This window comes from Pongo abelii, chromosome 8 (assembly GCF_028885655.2).
Source record: "Pongo abelii isolate AG06213 chromosome 8, NHGRI_mPonAbe1-v2.0_pri, whole genome shotgun sequence".
Classification (NCBI taxonomy): domain Eukaryota; kingdom Metazoa; phylum Chordata; class Mammalia; order Primates; family Hominidae; genus Pongo; species Pongo abelii.
The window spans coordinates 138,821,646-138,844,974 of record NC_071993.2 but is presented as its reverse complement, the minus strand read 5'-3'; the positions used below and the strand labels follow the sequence as shown (position 1 = coordinate 138,844,974).

The 23,329-nt window shown below is 52.5% G+C and overlaps 1 long non-coding RNA gene across 1 annotated transcript; it reads right to left on the bottom strand.

Moving 5' to 3' along the window:
- Positions 1-1,905: 1,905 nt before the first annotated feature.
- Positions 1,906-22,158, bottom strand: LOC129048399 (uncharacterized). The gene is made up of 4 exons (XR_008510725.2): positions 21,201-22,158; positions 6,607-6,712; positions 3,520-5,952; positions 1,906-2,458 (listed from the first exon to the last, which is right to left on the bottom strand). It is a non-coding gene; the product is annotated as an uncharacterized LOC129048399 (long non-coding RNA).
- Between the last annotated feature and the right edge of the window lie 1,171 nt (positions 22,159-23,329).

The following is a 23,329-nucleotide window of genomic DNA, read 5'->3' as shown; positions in this document are numbered from 1 at the left end:
AGTGAAATGAACAAACATTTATTCAGGGCTTCCTTCATGCCAGGCACTGTTGAAAGCACTTTACAAACACATTGGTTGAATCTTCTCAACAGCCCCATGTGGTCGAGGCGGCGGTGGGACCCCTTTGCAGAGGTGGAAACTGAGGGATGGTGACTTGGCTGAGGAGCAGCTGGTCAGGAGGAGAGCCTGGTTCCCAGCCCGTGTGGCTGCGGACACTCCACTTCTGACTGCGGTGACAGGAATTTGATTATAGTGAATAAAACAAACCAGAAATCAAGCCACCTTCTGTATAACAAAGGATGTCGTGAAGTCTAGGAGAATGTATGTGTGATGCAATGTACGTAACTGAAAATAAATTAGTGTCTAGCATATGATAAAGCAACCAGCGGCAAGACTAGAAATCCTGCAAGGGAGAGGTCACGTGACCACTGGCACACGCAGGGCGCTCAGCCTCTCCGGATGCCAAGAAACGTCCCAGAAAACAATCACGGGAAACCGTCTCCTACCCACGTGAGGGGCAGAAATTACGGTCTGACAATAAGAAAAGTTGGAGATTTATTTTATTTTTAAACAATTTTAGTTGTAACCAATATACAAAAACTGTGTGTATTTAATGTATACAATGTGACGGGTTTAAACATGTGTACACACCTGTGAAGCCATCCCCCTCCCTACAATCCAGGTAATAAACGCACTCATCTGTGAAGCTGTCCCCCATCCCTACAATCCAGGTAATAAACGCACTCACCTGTGAAGCCGTCCCCATTCCCTACAATCCAGGTAATAAACACACTCACCTGTGAAGCTGTCCCCCATCCCTACAATCCAGGTAATAAACACACTCACCTGTGAAGCCGTCCCCATTCCTACAATCCAGGTAATAAATGCACTCACCTGTGAAGCCGTCCCCATCCCTACAATCCAGGTAATAAACGCACTCACCTGTGAAGCCGTCCCCATTCCCTACAATCCAGGTAATAAACGCACTCACCTGTGAAGCTGTCCCCATCCCTACAATCCAGGTAATAAACACACTCACCTGTGAAGCCGTCCCCCATCCCTACAATCCAGGTAATAAACGCACTCACCTGTGAAGCCATCCCCCTCCCTACAATCCAGGTAATAAACGCACTCACCTGTGAAGCCGTCCCCATCCCTACAATTCAGGTAATAAACGCACTCTCCTGTGAAGCCGTCCCCATTCCCTACAATCCAGGTAATAAACGCACTCACCTGTGAAGCCATCCCCATCCCTACAATCCAGGTAATAAACGCACTCACCTGTGAAGCGGTCCCCATTCCCTACAATCCAGGTAATAAACGCACTCACCTGTGAAGCCGTCCCCATTCCCTACAATCCAGGTAATAAACGCACTCACCTGTGAAGCCGTCCCCATCCCTACAATCCAGGTAATAAACGCACTCACCTGTGAAGCCGTCCCCATTCCCTACAATCCAGGTAATAAACGCACTCACCTGTGAAGCCGTCCCCATCCCTACAATCCAGGTAATAAACGCACTCACCTGTGAAGCCGTCCCCATCCCTACAATCCAGGTAATAAACGCACTTACCTGTGAAGCCGTCCCCATCCCTACAATCCAGGTAATAAACGCACTTACCTGTGAAGCCGTCCCCATCCCTACAATCCAGGTAATAAACCCACTTATCGCCTCTGAAAGGTTCTTCTTGCTCTCTTGTCCCTTTTTTTTGTGGTGAAAACAAGTTTTGAGATCTCCTGTCTGAGTGCTTTTCAGTGTACACTGCAGCATTGTTAGCTATGGGTACCATGTTGCTCACAGATCTCTAGAAGGTAAAATGACGCAGCTGCTATGGAAGAGAGGACCAAGAATCCTCAAAAAATGAAACATCGAAGCAACCTATGACCCTCAACCCCACTGCTGGGTATATACCTTACAGAGTGAAAATCAGGCTTGCTTCCTTCCTTCCTTCCTTTCTTCCTTCTTTTTTTTCCGTGTTCCAGTGCTTTGCTCTGGGAGGAGGTGAGGTCGTGGAGTCAAACAATGAGGGCCAAAGCTGTGTCTGGCCGGGGCCTCCATTAGGGGTCTTGGGTGTGTGGACCATAGGGTCACTGGGTCACCAGCTCAGATTGTTGCCACTGACAAAGGGACGGCTTTTCTCAGAGGGCCCTCGTGCCGTCTCTCTCAAGGGTGGTGTCCACCGGGCCTGGGGTCCTGCCTTGTCTTCTGCAGTGTATCGCTCCCAGGGGCATTTTGTCTCGGGCTCCCGGGGGCCTTTTGTCGCTGGCACCCCTGCAGGTCCTCGCAGCCTGCACACCCTGAGACCCGCACGTTGCAGGTCGACCTGCATCTGTCTGTCCCCCCAGAACGCAAGTGCTGCCGAGGTAGCTCTGTGTCCCCGTCCACATGAGCAGAGCAACGCCTTCCACCTGGCAGTGGTCTCCTTAGACCTCTGTGACCTCCTTAGACCTTCCCTTTCCTAGACAAGCAGAAGGTGGAGCAAGTCACCTGCAGGGTTCTGGGCCATTGGCAGGGGGCACACAGTGTCAGGGCTGCCTTTGTGTGGCTGACCTCATGGTCTGGCTGTGGCATAAGGAGAGATGAAAGGGAGGACAAGCCATGCTTTGCAGTTGCCAGAGAAGGACTCCCCACCCTGAGCCTCAGCCCCAGTTCCAGCACAGCCTTCCAGAGATCTCTGCTGGCAAAAGGGCAGCTCCGCAGCCAAGCAGATCCTGGAACATCCTAGTCCTCCGTGAGCCTCTCCCCCTCCACACCACTGTTCCCACCATCTTCCCAGCCTGGACGCCGCCCCCAACATTGGTACAAGCCTGTCCCTTCCTCAGACCAGCACCCCTTAGAACCATGTGGGACCAATACTGTCTACACCTTCCCCTGTGATGAGACGCAGATTTTGATTTACTACCAAGTCCAGGGGCTGGGGGAGTTTGGAGGCTTGGCCTTCCCCATGATGGTAACCATTTACCCATAGGCCAATGACCAGCAAAGGGCTTGTACCTACCTACTCCAAGATGTCTATCCAGTTATTCACGTGGGGACTGAGGCATGGCTATTGGGTCTGTCCAGGGACCCACTGGACTCCCTGTGATCCAGGCCTGAGCCAGAACTCCACGAGTCACCTGGCTTCTATGTGCCGTCTCTAATCTGGGGGCCGTGACAACTTTTCATGTCTCTGGGCATCCTCGGCAACTCAGACCCTGTGTCTAGCAGTCCCTGAATGTCTGGGGACCCTGCCCTGGTGTCCAGCTGGCTAAGTGGCCACACAGCTCCTTCTGGAGAAGGATTAGGGGACCCTCACATGGATCCTTGTTGCAGGGTCCTTTCTCCTGGGCAAGGGGTTGTGGTTTTGGACTAAGGCCACTGATCCCTGGTTGTTTCAGCTCACCGCAGGACAGCCCTGAGGGGCTGGTGTCCAGAGCTCCCCAGGAGGCTGATTGAAGCCCTGTGGCTCTGCGCCACCCTGGACTTCTTCCTGCACCCTTCCCTCCACCCCTCCCCACATATATCGATCCTGATAAATACCTTGAGCTGTCCTGCATACAAAGTCCAGCTCCACATCTGCTCCTGGGGGTGCCACCTGTGACACCCACTTACAGAGACCCGGGAAGGGGCTCATCTCAGGCTGGCATCCTCCAGAGCCAAGGATTTGGGGACAAGTGCTTTCTCAAGGAGGTGCTCAGGGGAGCCAGGAATGGGAGGAAAGCAGTCCTGGCTGGAGTGGGGATCCCAGACTCTGCCTTATCTAGTGGGGGCTTCCCGGCCTCAGTGGCTCTTCAGAAGTCTATCTTGCCCCAGGCCTGGGCGTTGGTCACAGGCTAACCCAGTACCATAAGGGGAAGCAGTGGCCCCAGTGCTCAAGAGCGGCCTCCAAAGGCCAGGTAGGGCCTGCAGGCTGAGTCTGCAGAGGCTGATGGATGGGCGCACGGTGCTGGAGGAAGATCGTCCGGGAAGTAGGCACCAGCCAGTGCACTATAGGGGCACACGTCATTGCAGAGTTCGGGACTATTTCTGTTCCTGTCACCTCACACATTTGCCTTGACTTGAGTCAAAAGGAGGACCAGAAGTCCTGTGAAAAGGTAGAAATGAGATTTCTCAACACAAATGAATCAGTCCTGTGCGGGGAAGGCTTGGTGAGATCTTTACATCTGAAAAACAGCTGGCACAGGCCACAAAGATGGTGCTGCCCTGGTAAGGCCTCTGGGAGACTGCACGACCACGGTTCAGGCCAAAGCCGATGATTCAGCCCAGTGATCTGCCGCTGGTGGGTTCGGGTCAGGATCACCTGTGTGGTCATGCGTGGATAAAAATGGAGACACGTAATTGCTCGGCTTCTGTTTCGTGAGTTCTTCTCTTTCTTGGGAAAACATCCCAAACTCATCTCCACAGAAACCGCAACAGGGACCGTGCGGGAAGTGTGTGGTGTAGCTGAGGAGGGATACAGGGAACCCAGCTCAGGATTCGGCCAAGTGATTCTTCCCCAAGCTCCTGGCTCTGCGTTTACTGCCTAGAAGTGCATCAGAACTGTAACATGCTCATCATGGGAGAGATTTAACCACCAAGTAATATGCCCTGGGGGCAGGGCTCCTGGGTCCATTTTGATGGGTCTGTGGTCAGAGTTGACCTCGCAGCTTTGAGAAGGAGAGACACGTCTGTGCATGAACAAGAGGAAGGACTGATGTTGACGTGGTGGTGCCGTTCCCATCAGCTGTTCTGTTCCGTTAACCGCCCAGTAGACCCACGGCCCTGTATTAGGTCAGCCAGCTGGCACGGTCACCTACTTCTGACTTTTTCCAAGACTGCAGCCAAAGGATGGTATCTCTGAAGGCAAAAATATGGCTTGCTGAAAATGTCCATCTTCAGTGAGTGAGATCCGATTTCTTCCTAGGAAGATTTTTGAAATCTAGATGGAACCTTCTCCAAACAGGTGGAAACAGTACAGTCTCCAGGTAATCTGCTGAGTGATGCTGTCATTCCAGAGCACAAGCAAGCTTTTGGGCACTGCACCAGTGACGTGTCATCCCCAGCACAAGAATGCCATCACTCAGAACAGCACTGGAAAAACTGCAGCTGCAGAGAGATGCTGTGGTAGGGAGCAGGTGCCAGGGCAGCCCTCCTGCATTGGGGCTTTCTGTGAAGCAGGAAAGGGCTGTGTTTATGACGTGGTGGAGGGAGAGCTGCTGTGGGCAGGTAAGGCATCCACCCAGCAAGTCAGGAAGATCATGGATGGAAAGGGCTGTCCCAACGGCCCCCAATTCGCACGCACAGCTTGAAAGCCAGGCTGCACCAGTGCCCTTGGAGATGCCGCAGCTTGTTCCTGGAAGTCAGCAGCCCTGCCCAGGAAATGTGTGTGTGCACAGCTCACCCCCAAAGACCAGGGCTCTGTGGGAGGACCCTGGGGGGCCGAGGGCTCCACCTCCTAAGGGCAGTGGGGAGACACACACCTGTTCATGTTGGCTGACATCGAGTGTGTTACTTCTGAATACTAGCGTGTCTCATGGGTGATATCCACTTCCTGCATTCTTAAAGATGAGTTGGTTGGCTGCAGTGTTGAAGTTTCCCAAGATTTTAGATCGGAGAGAAAGCAGTTATGACCCAGCAAGTACTAATGCTAATAATAGTCTCCACGGAGTGCTGCAGCAGCAGGTGCTGCAGTGAGAGGCGACCCAGCAGTGAAGGAAGAGGGAGCCACTTGGGGAACTGTTTGGTTCACAGATGCCCGGGTAGAAAAGGACCAGAAAACGGCTCCCTGGGGTACACAGCCGGAGCTCCCTGGCGACCCTGGAGTGGAAGGGCAGGAACCAGCCTGCAGTGGACGGAGGCATCAGGAGGTGGTGACAAGTGAAAATGAGAACCTGGGCCACTTTCCAGGCTCTGCTGCTTGGGGAGGAGAGAAGCTCGAGAGCTCCAGGTTCGTGGAGGACGCCTTCCGTACGGGAGAAGCTCCAGCAAGTTTACCTGTGAACGGAAAAGAGCCGTGAGCCACGGCGTGATGAAAACACAGAATCAGCAGAGAGTTTTGGGCTCATGAGGTCCTCGAAGCTAAGGAGAGGGGCTCAGGACAGGACGGAAGGTCAGCCTTGGCCAGGGAGCAGACTCTGCCCTCCTGAGGAGCAGGGACGGGGTGGCCCAGGCGTGTAGAAGTGCAGGTCACGGTGGAGGAGAGGAAAGTAATGCGGAAGGACCTCTTGTCCGGAGGCCGCTATTGGCCATTTGTAATTTTGGGGTAATTTTTGCAGAGGAGGGGGAGTGGGTCGTGCAGGAGCTGGAGAGAGTGGTGTGACTGGAAGCAGCCCCAGCAGGTGCAGGAGACACACCTGCAGGGTGTGGCCCAGGGAGGTTTGCAGAGGGGCAGCTGCAGGGGCAGCAACCTGGGGGGAACAGTTCTCTCCACCTGGGCTGGGCCCCGGGAGCAGGGGCGGGGTGGGGGGGTGTCTGCAGGGCGGGCCCACCACGGAGATAGGGGAGGGTGGCAGGAAAGTGCCCCAGTGGTGAGCTGGGGATCTCGGTGTGTTAGGAAGGAGGAGGGGGAGGGAGGGGCCGTGGATGCTGGAAGATGGAGGGAGGGGCAGAAAAGCTGGGGCTCATGGACAGAGGGTGGTGCAGGCTTACCACATCCGAGGGTGCCCTTCCTGGCGTCCTAGGCAGTAGATAGCACTGCTCGGGCCCACTGCACATCAGCATCATCCAGGAGGTTTGGAAAATCCCATGTTGGGGCCTGTTCTGAACCAATTAAATTAAATTAGAGCCTCGTGTGCCCAGGCATTGGCATCATTAAAGCTCCCCAGGTAATTTCAGTGGGTGCCCAAGGCCCTGGTCCACTGCCCGGTAAGAATGCTGGGCCTCAGGGGAGAGCGAGTGAGGACATTTGAGATGAGGAGTCAAGCAACTGAGAGGCGAGGGCAAGGGTTCTCAAATTCTGGCATCAGAATCACCTGAAGGGCAGACGCAGGGCCTCACCCCCAGGGCACCCTCAGTGGGGCCTGGGATCCTGCATTTCTGGAGGGCTCTGGGTGAGGCAGGTTCTGCCACTCCGGGAACTCCACGTGGAGAATGGTCCCCGGCCTGGGGTGTTGCTTCTCTTGTCCACATGGATGTTTGAGTGCGCACGAGGGGACAGACCTGGATCGTGGCACCCCCGTCCCCAGTGAGTGAGGCGGCGTGGTGAGGTCAGCATTGGCAGCAGAGAGGGGCCCAGGACACGGCTGGGTGGCAAGCACTGATGGGGGTCTCAGGGAGAGGAAAGCAGACCCCACCTATGGCTTCTGGGCCCTCATGGTCGGCTGTCCAAGTCCCGCTGTCCCTGCTGGCTAGCCCTCATCCGGCAGGATTCAACCATGAATCTGCAGCCAGCTTAACAACTTAAGCCCTTTGTGATAAACGCCTCTAAAATCTCTTTTACTCTCCTTGGAAGTGAGCTGAATACATCAGAAGAAGATCAGAAGGATAGGGTCATGGGGGCACGCAGAAGGCTTGTGGCATTTGCATCAGCAACGTGCTAAACGCCTGCCCCACCATCTCCATCAATTGCTTATGAAATTGGCTGAAAATCAGTGTTCTACCGTTACGGGAAAAATAAACCAACTCGTGTGTGTGTGTGTTGAGAGTGTGTGAGAGAGTGTGTGTGAGTGTGTGAGTGTGTGTGAGTGTGTGAGTCTGTGTGTGTGAGTGTGTGTGAGTGTGAGAGTGTGAGTGTGTGTATGAGTGTGAGTGTGAGAGTGTGTGAGCAGGAGTGTGAGTGTAAGTGTGTGAGAGAGTGTGTGAGTGTGTGAGTGTGTGTGAGTGTGTGAGTCTGTGTGTGTGAGAGTGTGTGTGAGTGTGAGAGTGTGAGTGTGTGTATGAGTGTGAGTGTGTGAGTGTGAGAGTGTGTGAGCAGGAGTGTGAGTGTAAGTGTGTGAGAGAGTGTGTGTGAGTGTGTGTGATTGGAAGAGGGCATTGCATTTTTATTGGGAAGTAAATCATCAAAGGTGGTGATGGCTTTAGAACATAGCAATTGGACCCTGTCACTGGGCTCATGCTCACAGAGCAGAGCAGGCCCCCACCTCTGGTGTGGCTGTGAGCAGATCCACCCCTACATGACAGTTCCCGTGGGCTGGCCCAGGACCTGCTGGGTCTGGAGCAGCTACCGCTGCAAGAACAAATCAAGGAGTGATGGCCACTTGGTGACCCAGGGAAGCGTCCACTCCACACACAGTGGCGGAATCAAAGGCCAAACTCACTCTCTCAATAAGAAGCAACTGCAGGAGCATTTGAAATTGAACTGGCCAAACCTCCACGTGTGGGCTACACACCAGGGGCCAGCTCCTGGAGGTGATTTCCAGAGGTGGTTTCCAGAGGTGGTTTCCAGAGGTGGTCCTGAGCTGAGAGCCAAGGTCAGGAGCTAGCAGGAGGGAAAGGGGCCCAAGACAGGCGCACATGTGACTGGGATGGCAATGTGTGTGACCACACAAGGGCCCAGGATGGCGGCATGTGTGACTGTGCGGGGCTGAGCTGGGGCTGGGAGCTGCTGGCCACTCAGTGTGGCTGGGTGTGGAGTCAGGGGCTCTCTGGGAGGCAGCACGACAGTGAAGAGCTTTGCTCAAGGGAGCAGTGGGCTCAGACTCCCACTGCAGGCCGGCCCCACTGGCTACAGCTGAGAAGGAGACGGATGGTGCTCGTGCAGAGGCAGGGGCTGTTGCGGAGTCCAGCGGTGGGGTGAGTGGTCGGGGGGGGTGAGGAAATCGCCAGATTCCAGGCGTCTTCCGGCAGGAGTCTGTGGGGCCTGGTGCCTATTTAGATAGTTTGCTAATGGGGACATCAGGGATGACCTGGGTTTTCTAATTGGCCAGCTGAGCGAGGGCATCGTCACTGAAGGAAGGGTGGACAGCACAAAACAAATATGTAGAGAGGACGCCAGATGTGCTGGGGCCATGCTGGGCCTGAGACCATCTGAGCACAGATGTCCACCAGACTGTCGGACCTAGGGCTTGGTGCTCAGGAAAGCAGCTGCTGCTGGAGAAGCTCGGGGTCTTCTGCGGATGGGCGTTGAAGCCGTAGGTGCCTGGGAGCCTCTGTGGGCTCCTGGTGGCGCTGGGGAGCCACACTGATGGGTGGCAGGCAGGCCTCGGAGGTGGGAACGCCTTGTGACTAGGCACTCTGCCCGGGAGGTGGGGGCAGGTGGGCAGAGCCCTGCTGGAGAATGAGGGTGAGGGTCAGTGGGCCCTGCCAGGGGCAGAGAGCACCACGCTGAGAACTGTGGGGGCCACGGGGACATGCGTCAAAGCCCAATGTGGATGGGGGAGGCAGAGCTCAAGCTGGGGCGGGCGGGTGGACAGGGATGCTGAAATGGGGCAGGGACGGGTTTGTAGGCATGTGGGTTGTGGGTGGGGGCTGGAGGCACAACCCGCAGGATGTGGTGGGGTAGGGGGGAGGCGGTTAGCAAGTGCAGGGCTTCCTAGTCCAGTTCAGTGCATGGAATGAGCCTCTTTCAAAAGGGAAGGAAGTGTCTTTATTGGGTGTCGTGTGTGGAGAAAGTAGGAACAGGACACCGTGGGACTCATCCCCTCATCACAAGAGGCTTCTCACAGGCTCCGCCCCTGTCCTGACAACAGAAGGGCTGTGTGTGCTCATGATGCGTGTCAGTGGGGTGTGTATCTGTGCATGTTTGCATAGATGTGTGACAGCATGTGCATGTGTTCATGTGTGTATATGTGTGAGTGTGCATTTGTGTCAGTAGGAATGTGTGTATACATATGTGTACATGTGTGGCGTGTATGTGTATATATGTGGTGCATGTGTTCATGTGTGTATATGTGTGAGTGTGCATTTGTGTCAGTAGGAATGTGTGTATACATATGTGTACATGTGTGATGTGTATGTGTATATATGTGGTGCCTGTGTGCATGTGTGTTTGTCTATGTGTGTGGTCAATGGGGTGTGGATGTGTGTGTGTTTGTATATTTGTGCATGAGTGGTGTGTGTGCATGCATGTGTGTTTTTGTGTAGGTGTGTGGTTAATGGGGTTGCATGTGTGTGTGCATGCATGTGTGTGTTTTGTGTGTGAGTGGTGTGTGCACTCCTGTGTTTATGTGTATATTTGTGTGTATTGTGTGTGCACGCATGTGTATGTATATTTGTGCACGAGTGGTGTGTGCATGTGTGTGTGTGTTTGTGTATGTGTGAGGTTAATGGGATTGCATGTGTGTTTGCATGCATGCATGCATGTTTTTATGTGTATATTTGTGAGTGGCATGTACGTGTGAGTGTGTATTTTTGTGTGCATATTTGTGCATGAGTGAGTGGTGTGTGTGCATGCGTGTGTGTTTTTGTGTATGTGTGAGGTTAATAGGGTTGCATGTTTGTATGTGCGTGCATGCATGTGTGTTGTATGCTTGTATGTGAGTGGTGAGTGCATGTGTGCTTTTGTGGGCATATTTGTGTGTGTGCATGTGTGTATTTGTGTATGTGTGAGGTTGATGGGGTTGCATGTGTGTGTGCATGCATGCATGTGTTTTTGTGTGTATGTTTGTGTGTGATTGGTGTGTGCATGTGTGAGTATTTTTGTGTGCATATTTGCGTGTGAGTGTGTGTATCCTTGTGTGGGTGCTATGTGTGTTTGTTTATGCATTTGTATGTGTGTGTGTGTCTGTGTGTGAGTGGCATGTGCATGTGTGAGTGTGTTTTTGTGTGCGTATTTGTGTGTTCATATCTTTGTGTGTGAGTGCTGTGTGTGTTTGTGTAGGCTTTCGTGTGTATGTGAGTGTGTGCCTGTGTGTGCTGGTGGGAAGGTGTTATGTGTCCTTCCTTCCTTTGAAGCTCAGCTGAGGCGTCAGAGTGAATGTCATCAGCTTGACGCTGTTCCATAAATCAGAGCTCTTCTCACTGAGACCTGATCATCAGTTCAAAATAGCTTCAGCCAAAACACACTCATTACTTATTAGCCTAACCTTGAATCCTGTTTTTGTTTCTGAAGAAATTTAAAAAAAATCTGTGAATAAAATAATCTGTGACTATACACAGGCTAAAACCAGCTAAAACCTACTTCATTTTGTTTTTCAGTTTCAAGAAATGTAGAGAATGGTACATAGCCCCCCATGGAGCGTGGAGTCCCTGAGAAGGCCTGAAGGAAGAGGGTCCCCGTGGGGGGTGGGATTAGCTGCAGAGCTGCCGAGGGAAGAGAGGCCGCTGTGTGGCTGCAAATGTGTGAAGCTGAGAGCGAGGGCCCAGCTACTCTGAGACAGGAGGTGATGGAGCAACAGCGGGGGTCTGGGGAGGGTGGACGGGGCACCAGGGGAGGGGAAGGGAAGCAAGCTGGAAGAAACTTCCAGGGGTCCCTGCAAAGGCACCCCTATTCTCCTGCCTGGGAGGTGCAGATGAAGCTGAGCACCCTGTCCGAGCGCAGCCTGGAGGCCAGGACTGGCTCTGCGGTGACTGGCAGAGCCACACAGGCGGGAGAACAGGAGGGAGGGTGGCTGGAGGTTGAGGGCCGCGGGGCTGGGCTGTGGGGACTGTGATTAACCAGGGAGCAGACCGACTCTCAGGACGATGGTGTGCCGCCAGAGAAATTCACCAAAATGACCAACTTGCTAAATTTGTTCAACTTACCGAAAAACAAGTTCTAAGGATTATTTAAAGACCATATTCCTTTCCGCTCAATTTAACTGGCATTTTCTTGGTGAGTAGAGCGGTTTTGTCTTCTTTAATTACATTCAGGTACTTCCTCTTCCCAAATGCAGTGATGAGAACGTGTCCATAAGGAAGCAAAAGTACTTACTGACAGTTTTCAACAAATGGACCATTTCTTACAATTCTTTTAAGAAGCATATATTTATTGAATATATTCAGGAAGTGGGGGCGGAGAGAGGAGGGAGAAATAGGGAGGGGGGGGAGAGAGAGAGCGAGACAGAGAGAGAGAGAGAGAATGTGTGTACTTCTCCAAGTATGCAAAGTTATCTGGGTTGATTCAGTGAATTGGTCATTAAGCAGATTGCTTTTTTTTCTGTTCTCTCTCTTTTTCTTTCTTTCTTTCTTTTCTTTTTCTTTCTTTTTTTTTTTGAGACGGAGTTTTGCTCTTGTTGCCCAGGCTGGAGTGCAACGGCGCCATATAGGCTCACTGCAACCTCTGCCTCTGGGGTTCAAGCGATTCTCCTGCTTCAGCCTCCCAACTAGCTTGGATTACAGGTGCCTGCCACCACTCCCAGCTATTTTTTTTTTTTTTTTTTGGTAGAAACAGGGTTTCGCCATGTTGGTCAGGCTGGTCTTGAACTCCTGAACTCAGGTGATCCACTCGCCTTGGCCTCCCAAAGTGCTGGGATTACATGCGTGAGCTGCCATGCCCGGCCTCTCTCTCTTTCTTTCCAAGTTTCAAGAACTGGCATGGCAGTGGTTCCAGTGAGGATCTGTGAGGCACGGGCACATAACAGCAAACACTACACTTACTGTGCCAAGCACATCATGGACACGGCACATGACCTTGGCCAATCCTGTGAGTCATTCCGCAGAGCAGGTGCCTCAGTCACCCCTTCTCCCTGACACAAATGCAGACTGGGCACTGCCACCAGCTGCTCCCTACTCATGTCTCAGGGGAGGCTTCGTGGGCAGTGAGGGCAGAGAGGCCTGGCAGATTGGAGAAGGCAGTGGGGCAGAGGGCAGGCGGCGTGGCTGAAAGTGGAGAGTGCCTGGCAGGAATGAGAGCAGGGGCTGGAGGGAGAGAAGGTGCTCGTCCCCAGAGCGGGTGGGATGTCAGGGTGTGAATGATTCAGGGTCCTGCCAAGGCAGTGGGTCCTGATGTGCTTTGGGGACAGAGTCTTTGGAGCTGAGGCATGTGCTGCCAGGACAGCCCCATTGGCAGGTGCCCAGGCTTTCAGCAGGGGAGGGGAGAAGGAAGGCAGGAGCAGGGTCTGAGCCAGCCCTCTCTGAGCGCTTTCCCTTTGACCTTTCATGATTTTACATCTCAGGGACCATTCTAGCAGGGTCACGTAAATGTAGACCCCTGTCTTCTGTGTGCAGTTAATTTTACTCAAATATCTAAGAACAGCCATCTTGCCAGGACCGTGGTGGCCAGCAGGCAGGGTCACAGGGGATCCACCGCGGGGAAGCCGTCCCTGGCTACTGCTCTCGTGAGCTGCCCCTTCTCAAGGCCGTTTTAGTGACTGAGTCCTGAGGGCAGCAGAGGCCCCCTACCTCCTGCCTGTGCTGTGGGTTTGTAGGATTTCACCTGACCCCAGACGGAAGGGCCTCTCACAAGGCCCACTGGTGTCTAATGACAGCCCTTCTGCGTCTGTGATAACACAAAGCTGTGATAACACAAACGTGCTCCTGTCCATCTGGTGTTCGGCTCAGGTTAAGTGTCCCTGATCGCATTGCTTTATTTTTTTATTTTTTGAGATGGTGTCTAGCTTTGTTGCCCAGGCTGGAGTGCAGGGGCGCAATCTCAGCTCACTGAAACCTCCGCTTCCTGATTGCATTACTTTAATTTTTGTGTGAATAATGGCTGGGTGGTTTCTAAGGGCAGACATTTCAAAATCTATGGAGAATAATTTCAGTCTTCAATGAGACTCCATTCTGCATGTGGATCTGGTGGGGGGATTTGGAGTAATTGAATTCAATATGAACACCTGTGTGGTAGCCGACGTGGGTGGGGGCTTCCTTTGCCTGAAGGTGGGGGTCTCTGTGGCTGGTCTCTGTGGGGTGCATCCGATGTTTGCGGGCTTTTTGGGTTCTTGACTCTTGAGTTCTCTCTGGACTCGGGGCTTTCTCGGTCAGGTTTGGCGCTGGGTGCCAGGTATTTGAAAGTCTTGTCTGGGTATCTTGGCAGCTCCTGCAATATACACCTTATACCCTGAAAAGCCCAAATTTAGATTTAGAATGTCCAAGTTTTCTTTTTTTTCATTTAAACATGTTATTTCTTAATTGTCAAATAATAATTGTGCACATTCATGGGGTACATACTGGTGCTTCAATATAACTTCTGTATCATGATCAGAGCAGGGTAATGAGCACCTCCTGCAGCTCAAACACCTATCATTTCTTCATGTCGGGCACATGCAATATCCTCCTTCCAGCGACTTGAACTCTGCACTGTGTCCCTGTCACCAGCAGCCATCCCACAGGGCCATGGGACACCAGGACCTCTTCCTCCCAGCCAGAAGCAATGGTGTGTCCTCTAACGAAGCTCTCCCTGCAAAGCAGCAGTTCCTGCGATGACAGGAGCTCACACAGGAGGAGGACGTTGATCTGAAGGCCACAGGTATTTCTGGGCTGCTGGACTCAGTCTGAGCAGGTGGGGTAGTGCAGCTGACTTGTCTTGGGTGGTCTTGCTCAGCAAGTACCTCTGTGGAGTGCTGCTCAGAGATCCCCTCTCTAGGTATAAATTGGCCTCCTCCATGTAGGATGGAGCTCCTGCTCAGGTGTCTCCATAGAGCTTCAGAGAGATTCCTGCAGCTCCCAGCATGCGGCAGCATCGGGCAGTCATGCATACTCTTTGTTCTGACCCCACCCCCGACTCCTGACTCTATAGGATTCCCGCTGCCATCCCAAACAGCCTGCCTTCGCATTCCCCGGGACTGGATATGGGGAGCTGGGAGCCTCGGGCATGAGAAGCCCTCACCATCGGGGCGGGTCTGTCCCAGGAAGGCAGGTTGTGTCTGCCACAGACAGTGCCTCCTGCGGTGTCCCTATCTCCATGGAAGGGGACCTGGGTGACCAACTCTGTGGCCAGACCAACTGCTCCACAACAGGGGGAGGGGAACCAGTTTCACTGCTCAGCCAGGGCCCACGTTTGCCCTGAATCTGCTCTTGGCCAGGTGCGGGGACCCCAAGGGCCCCTGGCAAGGCACAGTGTGGAGATGTCCATGAAAAGAGGCAGTTTCCGTGGGAACTGGGTGGTCAGGAGCCCAAGGAAGCCTCAGCATGCCCTGAGCTGGGGACAGAGGAAAGAGTGGTGGATGTGGGGCCAGGGACCTTGCACCTCGAGCTGGCCATGCACAGACCCAGGTAAGATCATGCTCCAGGGCCTCCTGTTCAAAGTGCAGATGGACACTGCTGTTCTGACTTCTGATGTGAGGGATCACATGTGAAATACGTTGAGTTCTTTGAAACGAAGGTGCTGAATACATCTGCTTACTGTTGATCAGTCCATGTTTTCTACTTGAACAGTAGTAAAATCGCTTTCCACCACAGTACTTGCTTATAAAACATAAAGGAAGCCTTGAGTGGCTGGAGACAGTCACAGCACCTCACATTTTTTGATTGCTCACTGTGGGCCAGGCACTGTGCAAGACCCTTGCAGGTGTGACTTATTAAACCTCACAATCCCTACGAAACAGACACCATTCTTATCCCCATAAGGCTTCGCCCTGGGCCTCTGACATCGACTTGCCCATCTCTGTCCATGAGGCCACTGTGCATGGCGGAAACCATCGCCCACACCTGTCCTCCACCATGATTCTGCAACAGCCCCTCGAATGCTGTCCCCACCCTCTGCTTCTCTGTCCTTTCATACGACCGCCTCCAGGCCACACTCTTCTTCCTGGGATATGCGTCCTTCCTCCCGGATTTCCTGAGTGCCCGGGGGGTTTCTCCCCTCCAAGCGTCCCCAGCACATCACTCTCCTGCGGGGCTTACTGACTCCTGCATTGCTCTCTAGCTCTGCCCACGGGGACCTCTCTTCTGGGCAGGGAGAAGGCAGGTAATCTCTTTTGTGTAATAACACCACACGTCTAGGTCGTGGGTGTCGTGGATAATCCATTTGCATAAAGAAACAAAAATACTGTTCTGCTTGATTGGATTTATGGTTTAAGTGTGTACAGTTTTGGCTGGGCCCCTGTTTCCCGGCACCGGCTACCTTGCCATGTGCATGGATCACGGCTACAACCACAGCTCCCGCAGAGGCAGATAAATCCTTGGCCAAACTCTTCCCGCTTTCCTCCACCTTATTTCTAGAAGGAGCGGCCCACACTGGCCATTCACAAGGAAGGCAGAGCTGCTGGGCTTCCATGGTGAGCCTGGCTTCTCCATCTTACTTCTAGAAGGAACTTCACATGCTGGCCTCAATATCTTTAGTTTTTTAAATTTACTTTTTATTTTTATTTTTGAGACAGAGTCTCACTCTACTGCCCAGGCTGGAATGCAGTGGCTCAATCTCTACTCACTGCAACCTCTGTTTCCGGGGTTCAAGCAGTTCTTGTACCTCAGCCTCCCAAGTAGCTGGGATTACAGGTGTGTGTCACCATGGCTGGCTAACTTTTGTACTTTTAGTAGAGATGGGGTTTTGCCATGTTGACCAGGCTGGTTTTGAACTCCTGACCTCAGGCGATCACCTGCTTCAGCTTCCCAAAGTGCTGGTATTACAGGCATGAATGACTGTGCCCGGCAGGCCTCAGTGTCTTTAGTATTTGCATTTCTGTCTTTTTTTTTTTCCAATTTGCCAATATTTTCTCTCTTTTTGGCTTATGTACTCACTTTTTATATTTTAATCTATACTCTTAACTTTTAGGAAAAATAAAGTACAATACTTTGAAATAATGTACATGCATTTTATTTGTCTGATTACTTGTTCAACTTACATACAAAAATTCATCAATGTAACATTAGCATAATCATATGTATGCATTTTCCAACCTGCATCTCATTAATATGCCCTAGGGCTCATCCGTCTTGTTCTTCAGCTCCTTGGGAGGATTAGTCCTCTCAAATGTTGTAATAAGATAGCCTTCTCCTAATATACCCTGGCCAAACAGAGTGGGCAATTGCCACCTGGAATGCACTGAGATTTCTGTCCTTGCTGTTCAGTCCTGAGTTCATGAACCAGGTGTCTCAAGCTGGGATCCACAGAAGCGGACCCTAAGATAAGGAAGTGAGTCACAGCAGTTTGAGAGGTGACCCTTGGAATCACCCATTGACTACAGAATTAGTCATGTTATGCCCTGTGCAACCAAGGCCACAAGGGCTGGATCCATGTCTGCACCTGTTCAGTCCCACGTCGAGGAGGGCAGTGGCCTCATGGTTAACAGCATGTCAAGGATCTTGCTCACTCATCCTATAAATAGTTTTCCCAGGCTAGTAAGTCTGATATGACCATGTATGACAAACAGGATGTAGATTTCTTGAAGGATCTGGGGCCTCTGGGCAGTGGCATGAGGGCAAAGTGCCAAGTGCTGCCTCCCGGGCCACCTACAAGTATGATGGGAATTCCAAGGGGCATCCTAGGACCAGCTGGAGGATGGAATGGGTTTCTAAAGGCTCCTCCTAAATTGCGGTGCAGTCAGGGCATAGCATTGTCTTCTGTATCAATTTGGGAACACTTCATGGGATTTGTTGGGATGAAGGCCAGCAAAAGGGGATAGGGAATGGGGATGCAGGCAGTGCAAGGCCTGTCTGCAAATGTGTGCCCCACAGAAGAGTCCTTCCCACCCACGGAGGCCCGGAGTAGCCCTGCGTCTTGCTTCGGCCATTGAGGGTGAGCCAAGGCACTGGGCTCTGCTCCTGTGTGGCATTGGGGGCAGAGGGCGCTTTCCCGCATCTGCGCCTCCCTCTGCCACAGTGACGGGTGGTTTCAGACAGAGGCTGCTGGGTCCATCCGGTTCTGGAGTCAGGACAGTGACATGGAGCAGAGCCCAGGCCCTCCCAGAATGAGCTCGGCACACGCCTGCTGATTTCTTTCCCCAGATGTGGCGGATTGTTTGTCTCTGCATCATAACAGCCTATTCGAACTGTCCCAAATTAGCTGTATAGCCTGCTTTACTCTAAACTAGCAGTCTCTAGTTAAACGTCCAGTTGATCCTTCAGGGAAGGAAGAGGTCACAGGTTCATTCAGTAGAACTCGGAGCCACCATGGCTGTTCCTGGAGAAGGAGGGAGGAGGGAACCTGGGTTTTCAGTCCCCACCTTCCCTAGGCCCCAGGCGTCAGTGGTTGGAGTAATTGTTCAAGAGAGACAGGTGGAAGAGGATTTGCAGCAAGCCCAGCTGCGTGGCAGACTCCCCCGAAAGGGCCAGGCAGACACTGCCTGCTTCGAGGCAGGAAGGAGAGCGAGGCTCTGCACTAAGTGGGTGGGGTGTGTGAGCTGCAGGGGAGTCTCAGCAGGACCCACACCAGCTCCACCTCCACCTCTGCAGGAGACCTCCCCTGAGGGATTGTGCTGGGGTGTGGGCTGGGCAGGTCATGCAGGGAGCGCTGGTCATCTGAGCTCTGAGCCACGCCCCTGGACACTAAGGCTTCCTTCATGTACCCTCAAACTCTGCTTGGGTCCAACTGTGCTGAATGACCACAAAGCAGGGCCACTGCACACATTCAGGCTCCTTCAGCAAGGGACACAGAGGCCGGAGGTCCAGGCCTGCTGCACGAGCCCACCACGTTCCTTCCTTCCCCTGATAAGATGCTCAAGGTTGGGGCTGGGAATATCAGCTCCACACAGAGCCAGGCAGCCTGTCCTCAATGAGATGTTTCCTCCCCTGATGAGTCACTTAAAACAGGGTGACTTGAATCAAGTGTTTTATGGGTAGAGAAAAAACCCTCGTTTCTGCGCATAACCGTGAATCCGTGATCTGAGTTGGATTTTGTTTCTGACCATAACCGTGAATCCGTGATCTGAGCTGGGTTTCGTGTTTCTGCCCATAACCATGAGTCCATGATCTGAGTTGGGTTTTGTGTGAGCCACTGACTTCACGGGGACATTTTTGCACCTGGAGAGTTTCACACGCAGAAGGTTTCTCCTGAAATCAGCACAGTCCCAGAGGGTGTTACAGGAGGCTGCTCCTTCCAAATGACCCCAAAAGCTAAAACTAGTAAAGAAAGCCAACTAGACACGGCACCTGAATGCCCAATTACCCACAGCAGTGAGGGTGGCCTTTTCCTTTGGGGTTAAAAGGAGGCAGAACAAGGTTTCCATGGCTCCCCCTCACTCTGAGCGAAGAAAGTAGGGAGTGAAGTCCACCCAGAGGAGGAATCATCTGATTTTATTTTATTTTTTTTTTTAAAGAAAGGAGCACTGGGTTGTGGGTTGAGCCTTGTCTTTGTCTTTGAGCCTTGCTCAGTGGATTTCCAGAAAGACCCCAAGTGGCCGCAGAACCGAGTCTACCTGACCTGCTGGCTTTCTGCTTGACTCTGTGGAGTCCTCCTGTCTCCATGTCTGTGCTAAGCTTCGTGCCCTCAGAGGGAGGGCCGAGGCCAGTCCATACCTGCACAAAGTGTGTAAGGACACATCAGAGGCCTTTTATAGGTGGGCAAGGCTGGGGAGGCGGAGGCAACAGATACAGTCCCATATACAAAGACAGGTGGCATACAGGAGCACCTCAGATCTGCTGACAGCATTTTGGAAAGAGTCTGCAGCATGACCATCAGGTGAGAAAATGGGGAGGAGGTGCTCTGAGGCCTGTAGGGTGCAGCGCATGCCAGGAGCCCCTGCAATTGCCTAGAAGAGTAGAGCCCCTCAACCTTTCACATGCGTCCAAGGCACCTGGGCATCTTGCTAAAGTGCAGAGTCCCATTCTTCATGTCCTAAACCTTGCTATTAAGTAAGGAAGATTTCATTTAAATCAAATCAAATTGCAAATTTGGTTTCTCTGTGTCCTGGCGACAGAGCCATGCCTGACTTGGGTGACCACTCTGGACAGTACGGGGATGTTTTGGTCACTGGAGAAAGTTGTGCAGATCGTGGGGCTCTGGCTTGAAGTAAGACAGTGTGTGCAGAGTTGCCATGTCAACTGCAATACCATCTTGTAACTCAATTATCATAAGAGGGTTTGGATGTAGCTTCATTAAGAGTCAGACCATGGACGTATGGGAGAAAATCAAAACAGCTGTTAATTTAATGTGAGTCCATATTCTTGGAGAACTCATTGAAATCAGGACTTCTAATTAATCTCGTCTGTCCCATTTTTTGCTTGAGTAAATGACCACAGTGTAGCAGCGATTGTAATATGGTGCCCTTTCCTGGTTCATGCCTATTGGATCCTATGCTTCGAGTTTGGAACCTAGAGGAGCTTTTGTTGCCTGCCCGAGTCCACGCAGGGCTGAGTCTAAACCCTGCTCAGACGTGTCCCTGCTCCCCCTCTCACTTCCACTCTGTTCCCAGCCTGCCTCTCCTAATCCATGGCAAATCTTTGAGGCTGTTCAGTCTGCTTTCAACTTCTCTCTTCTCAGATCCATCCTCCCCACAGTTGCTCGAAAATAGAAAATTAGTTGTCATCAGACTAACTTTACAACGTACATAATGGACAATGTGATAAAGCAGGAAACAGAAAAACAACTCGTACTGGATGGGAGAAAACCGTCACATCTGCCAGCGATTGGATACCCAGGGAAGCTCAGGAGGATTAAGTGAAAATCGACTGGCGCCTCCTCAAAAAAGTTCAGGAAGTTGGCCAGATTGTGCTTAAAATAGGGCATTTTCCTCTAGTGGCAACAGCCAACTAGAAAATGGACAGGACCCAACCGTGGTACCTGCCTGGAGCCGAGGGACGCGGCCGGGAGAATGCCCCCATGCCGCTCATTCTCCGGGACTCTGCAGCCAACAGGCTTCTCTGTCTCTGGGGGCAACTCTCTCGGTTCAGGTTTCCTGCTGCTGGGCTGGAGAGGCTTCATCCCAGCCCAAAGGGCCATCCCACCCCTCACCCGAGCCCACATGTGCAGGATGCACATGGGAGCTTTGGTGAGGGACAACTGGGCCATCTCAGTAGCTGCTGCCAGTGGAAGCCACAAACAAACACAGACCTGATTCCAACAGCACCTGCCAGTGAGTTCCCACCAAAGGCAAGATGGCTTCTGCCTCCTAAGTGCTCCTACCTCCCGAGTGCTCCTGCCTCCTAAGTGCTCCCACTGGCAGCCACACCATACTCTCTGCCTCCCCTTTCAAAGCCCTCCAGTGGCCTGAGTTTAGACCTCCAAGCCTGTGTCAGGCTGGGCTGTGCCCTGAACTGTGTCCCCGCGGCCATTCCCCACCCACACCCAACCACTGCCCACGGCGGCCTGTGTGGGTGTCGCCATCTACCAGGGAGCCACACCAATGCTGGAGCAGGCCAGAGGGGCTGGAGAGCTGACACCCCAGGGAGCAGCCTCACAGACGCCGGGGCGGGTGGCTCCGAGGAGCGCTCTGCATCGTCTCAGGGTCCCCAGTGCACTGAAACCCCGTGGCCCCACTCAGAGCCCCTCCGTGGACCCCCTTCCTCACCCTGTGTCACTGCCCCACTCTCCCGGGGGCTCCTGACAGACCCCCTCCCAGGTTACTCACATGCCTTCAACTCCTTGTCTTCAGGTTGGCTTCTGGGTGACCCTTCCTGAGATGGATGTTTCTTGAAGCGTTTTAGCTTCCAAGCCCCGCTGTGCAGACTGGGCTGGGCAAATGCCCTCTTGCAAATGCCAAGCCATCGGCTCCTCCATGCCCCAGCCTCAGGGAGTCGTTAGATTGTCAGGGCTGAGTCAGTGCCCAGGGTCACACAGCAATTAACTAGAGGCCCAGACTAGAACCAATGTCTGACTCGGAAACCCTAAGACTGACTTTTGAATAGGTGGACGCGGAGCCTCGGAGCTGAGGGGAGGAGTCAGGCGCAGAGGATGAGAGACCTGAGACAGCAGCCTGTGCTTCCTGATTTGACGCTCCTCTGATTCCACGTTGGCTCTGGGCTCCTTAAAACAAGGCCAGTCCTGCAGGTGGGCGGGACGTGTGGTGGGGACCAGAGCCTCTCCAGCCGGAAGTCAGAGGCTCAGGCTTTTGGAAGGACTCTGGGTCTTTCCTTGCATCTGGAATTAAAACCTCCCCCAGCTGAGGCGCGTGGATCACCTGAGGTAGGGAGTTCAAGACCAGCCTGACCAAGATGGAGAAACCCCATCACTACTAAAAATACAAAAAATTAGCTGGATGTGGTGGCTGTGTGCCTGTAATCCCAGCTACTCGGGAGGCTGAGGCAGGAGAATCGCTTGAACCTGGGAGGCAGAGGTTGCGGTGAGCCGCGATTGCACCATTGCACTCCAGCCTGGGCAACAAGAGTGAAACTCCGTCTCAGAAAAAAACAAAACAAAACAAAACAAAACCCTCCCCCTGGGGAAGCTGTGTCTATGCCACTGAGTGAGCACAATCCTGCTGGGAACCTGGGCCCCTCCATGGTTGCCTTCAGATGCCCCCGGGGTTAGCTCTGGGAGCTCAGGCTGCTCCCAAAAACGGGGGAATTGCAGCCCAGACATGCAGGCTGGGGGGCTTCTCCCTCTTCCACATTCTAGCTTGGAAACACGTTCACAACCACAGGGAGGCCATCAGCAGAGCCTGCATTTGCAGGCAGACAATGCAGAAGGAGACCCATGCTGAGCCTTTGATTAGAAAACTGAGGCCTGGGGCGGGGCCTCCAGGCAGTTCCCGGGCAGTATCAATATTTTGCGTTTATGTTGCAGATGGAAGTATCGCACCATCTTTACTTTAGAGATAAGACATTTGAAACAGTTGCCTTTCAACTGGAACCAGCTAGGCACTTGATCCAGGGTCCTCTTTGGTGTGGCTGCAAGTGCTTTCCTTCTGACATCTGGAGCAACAGCTAGAAAATTAAATGACTTGTGCGCCTAATTGCTTTGTTCTTTTAAACCTATTAGGTTAGTGCAAATGTAATTGCGGTTTTTGACATTACTTTCAATGGCAAAACCACAATTACTTTCGCGCCAACCTAAATATTTGGGCTTTGGAGCTATTTTAGCCACCTCCCAAACCTGCTGGCATCATTAGTAAATCCTCTTATTCACGTGACCATAATTCACATCCTCCTTCTCACACTTGTTTTACTGGCGTGCTGGGAAGGGAGAGGGAAGCATGGGGTGGAGACGCCACAAGGGCATGGAGAGCCCAGGGTGGAGATGCCGAGATGGCAGAGGCGCCCGCTGAGGGCTGTGTGGGCTGCGGTTGCTGCCTGGGAGTCCTCCAGTAATAGAATGAGCTAAATGATTCTTGAAGTTCGGTTATTGCATTTTAATGACTTAATATCTTTGTTTAGCAGCAGAGCTCTCCAGACTGGGGATGGCTGAGACACAGCCTGGGCTGGACAAAACAGCTTCCAGAGGAGAACAAACAGGCGCCACGTGGTCAGGGAAGACCCCATGGAGTCCGACGTGGCCGTGACTGCAGATGCCCCATGGTGAGCCCGAGTCCAGGGGAGCAAAGAAGGAGAGGGCGTGTTTGGCTACGTTAAAACAGTAGGAACGTTCTGAAATCACGGAATTCGTTTTTTTTTTTTTAAGTCTGCAGTTTGTCTTTTTATTCTCTTAGTATGTTTTGAAAAACAGGAGTTTTTAATCTTGATGTAAGGCAATTTATCAATTTTTAAAATTATTATTCTACTTTAAGTTTTAGGGTACATGTGCACAATGTGCAGGTTAGTT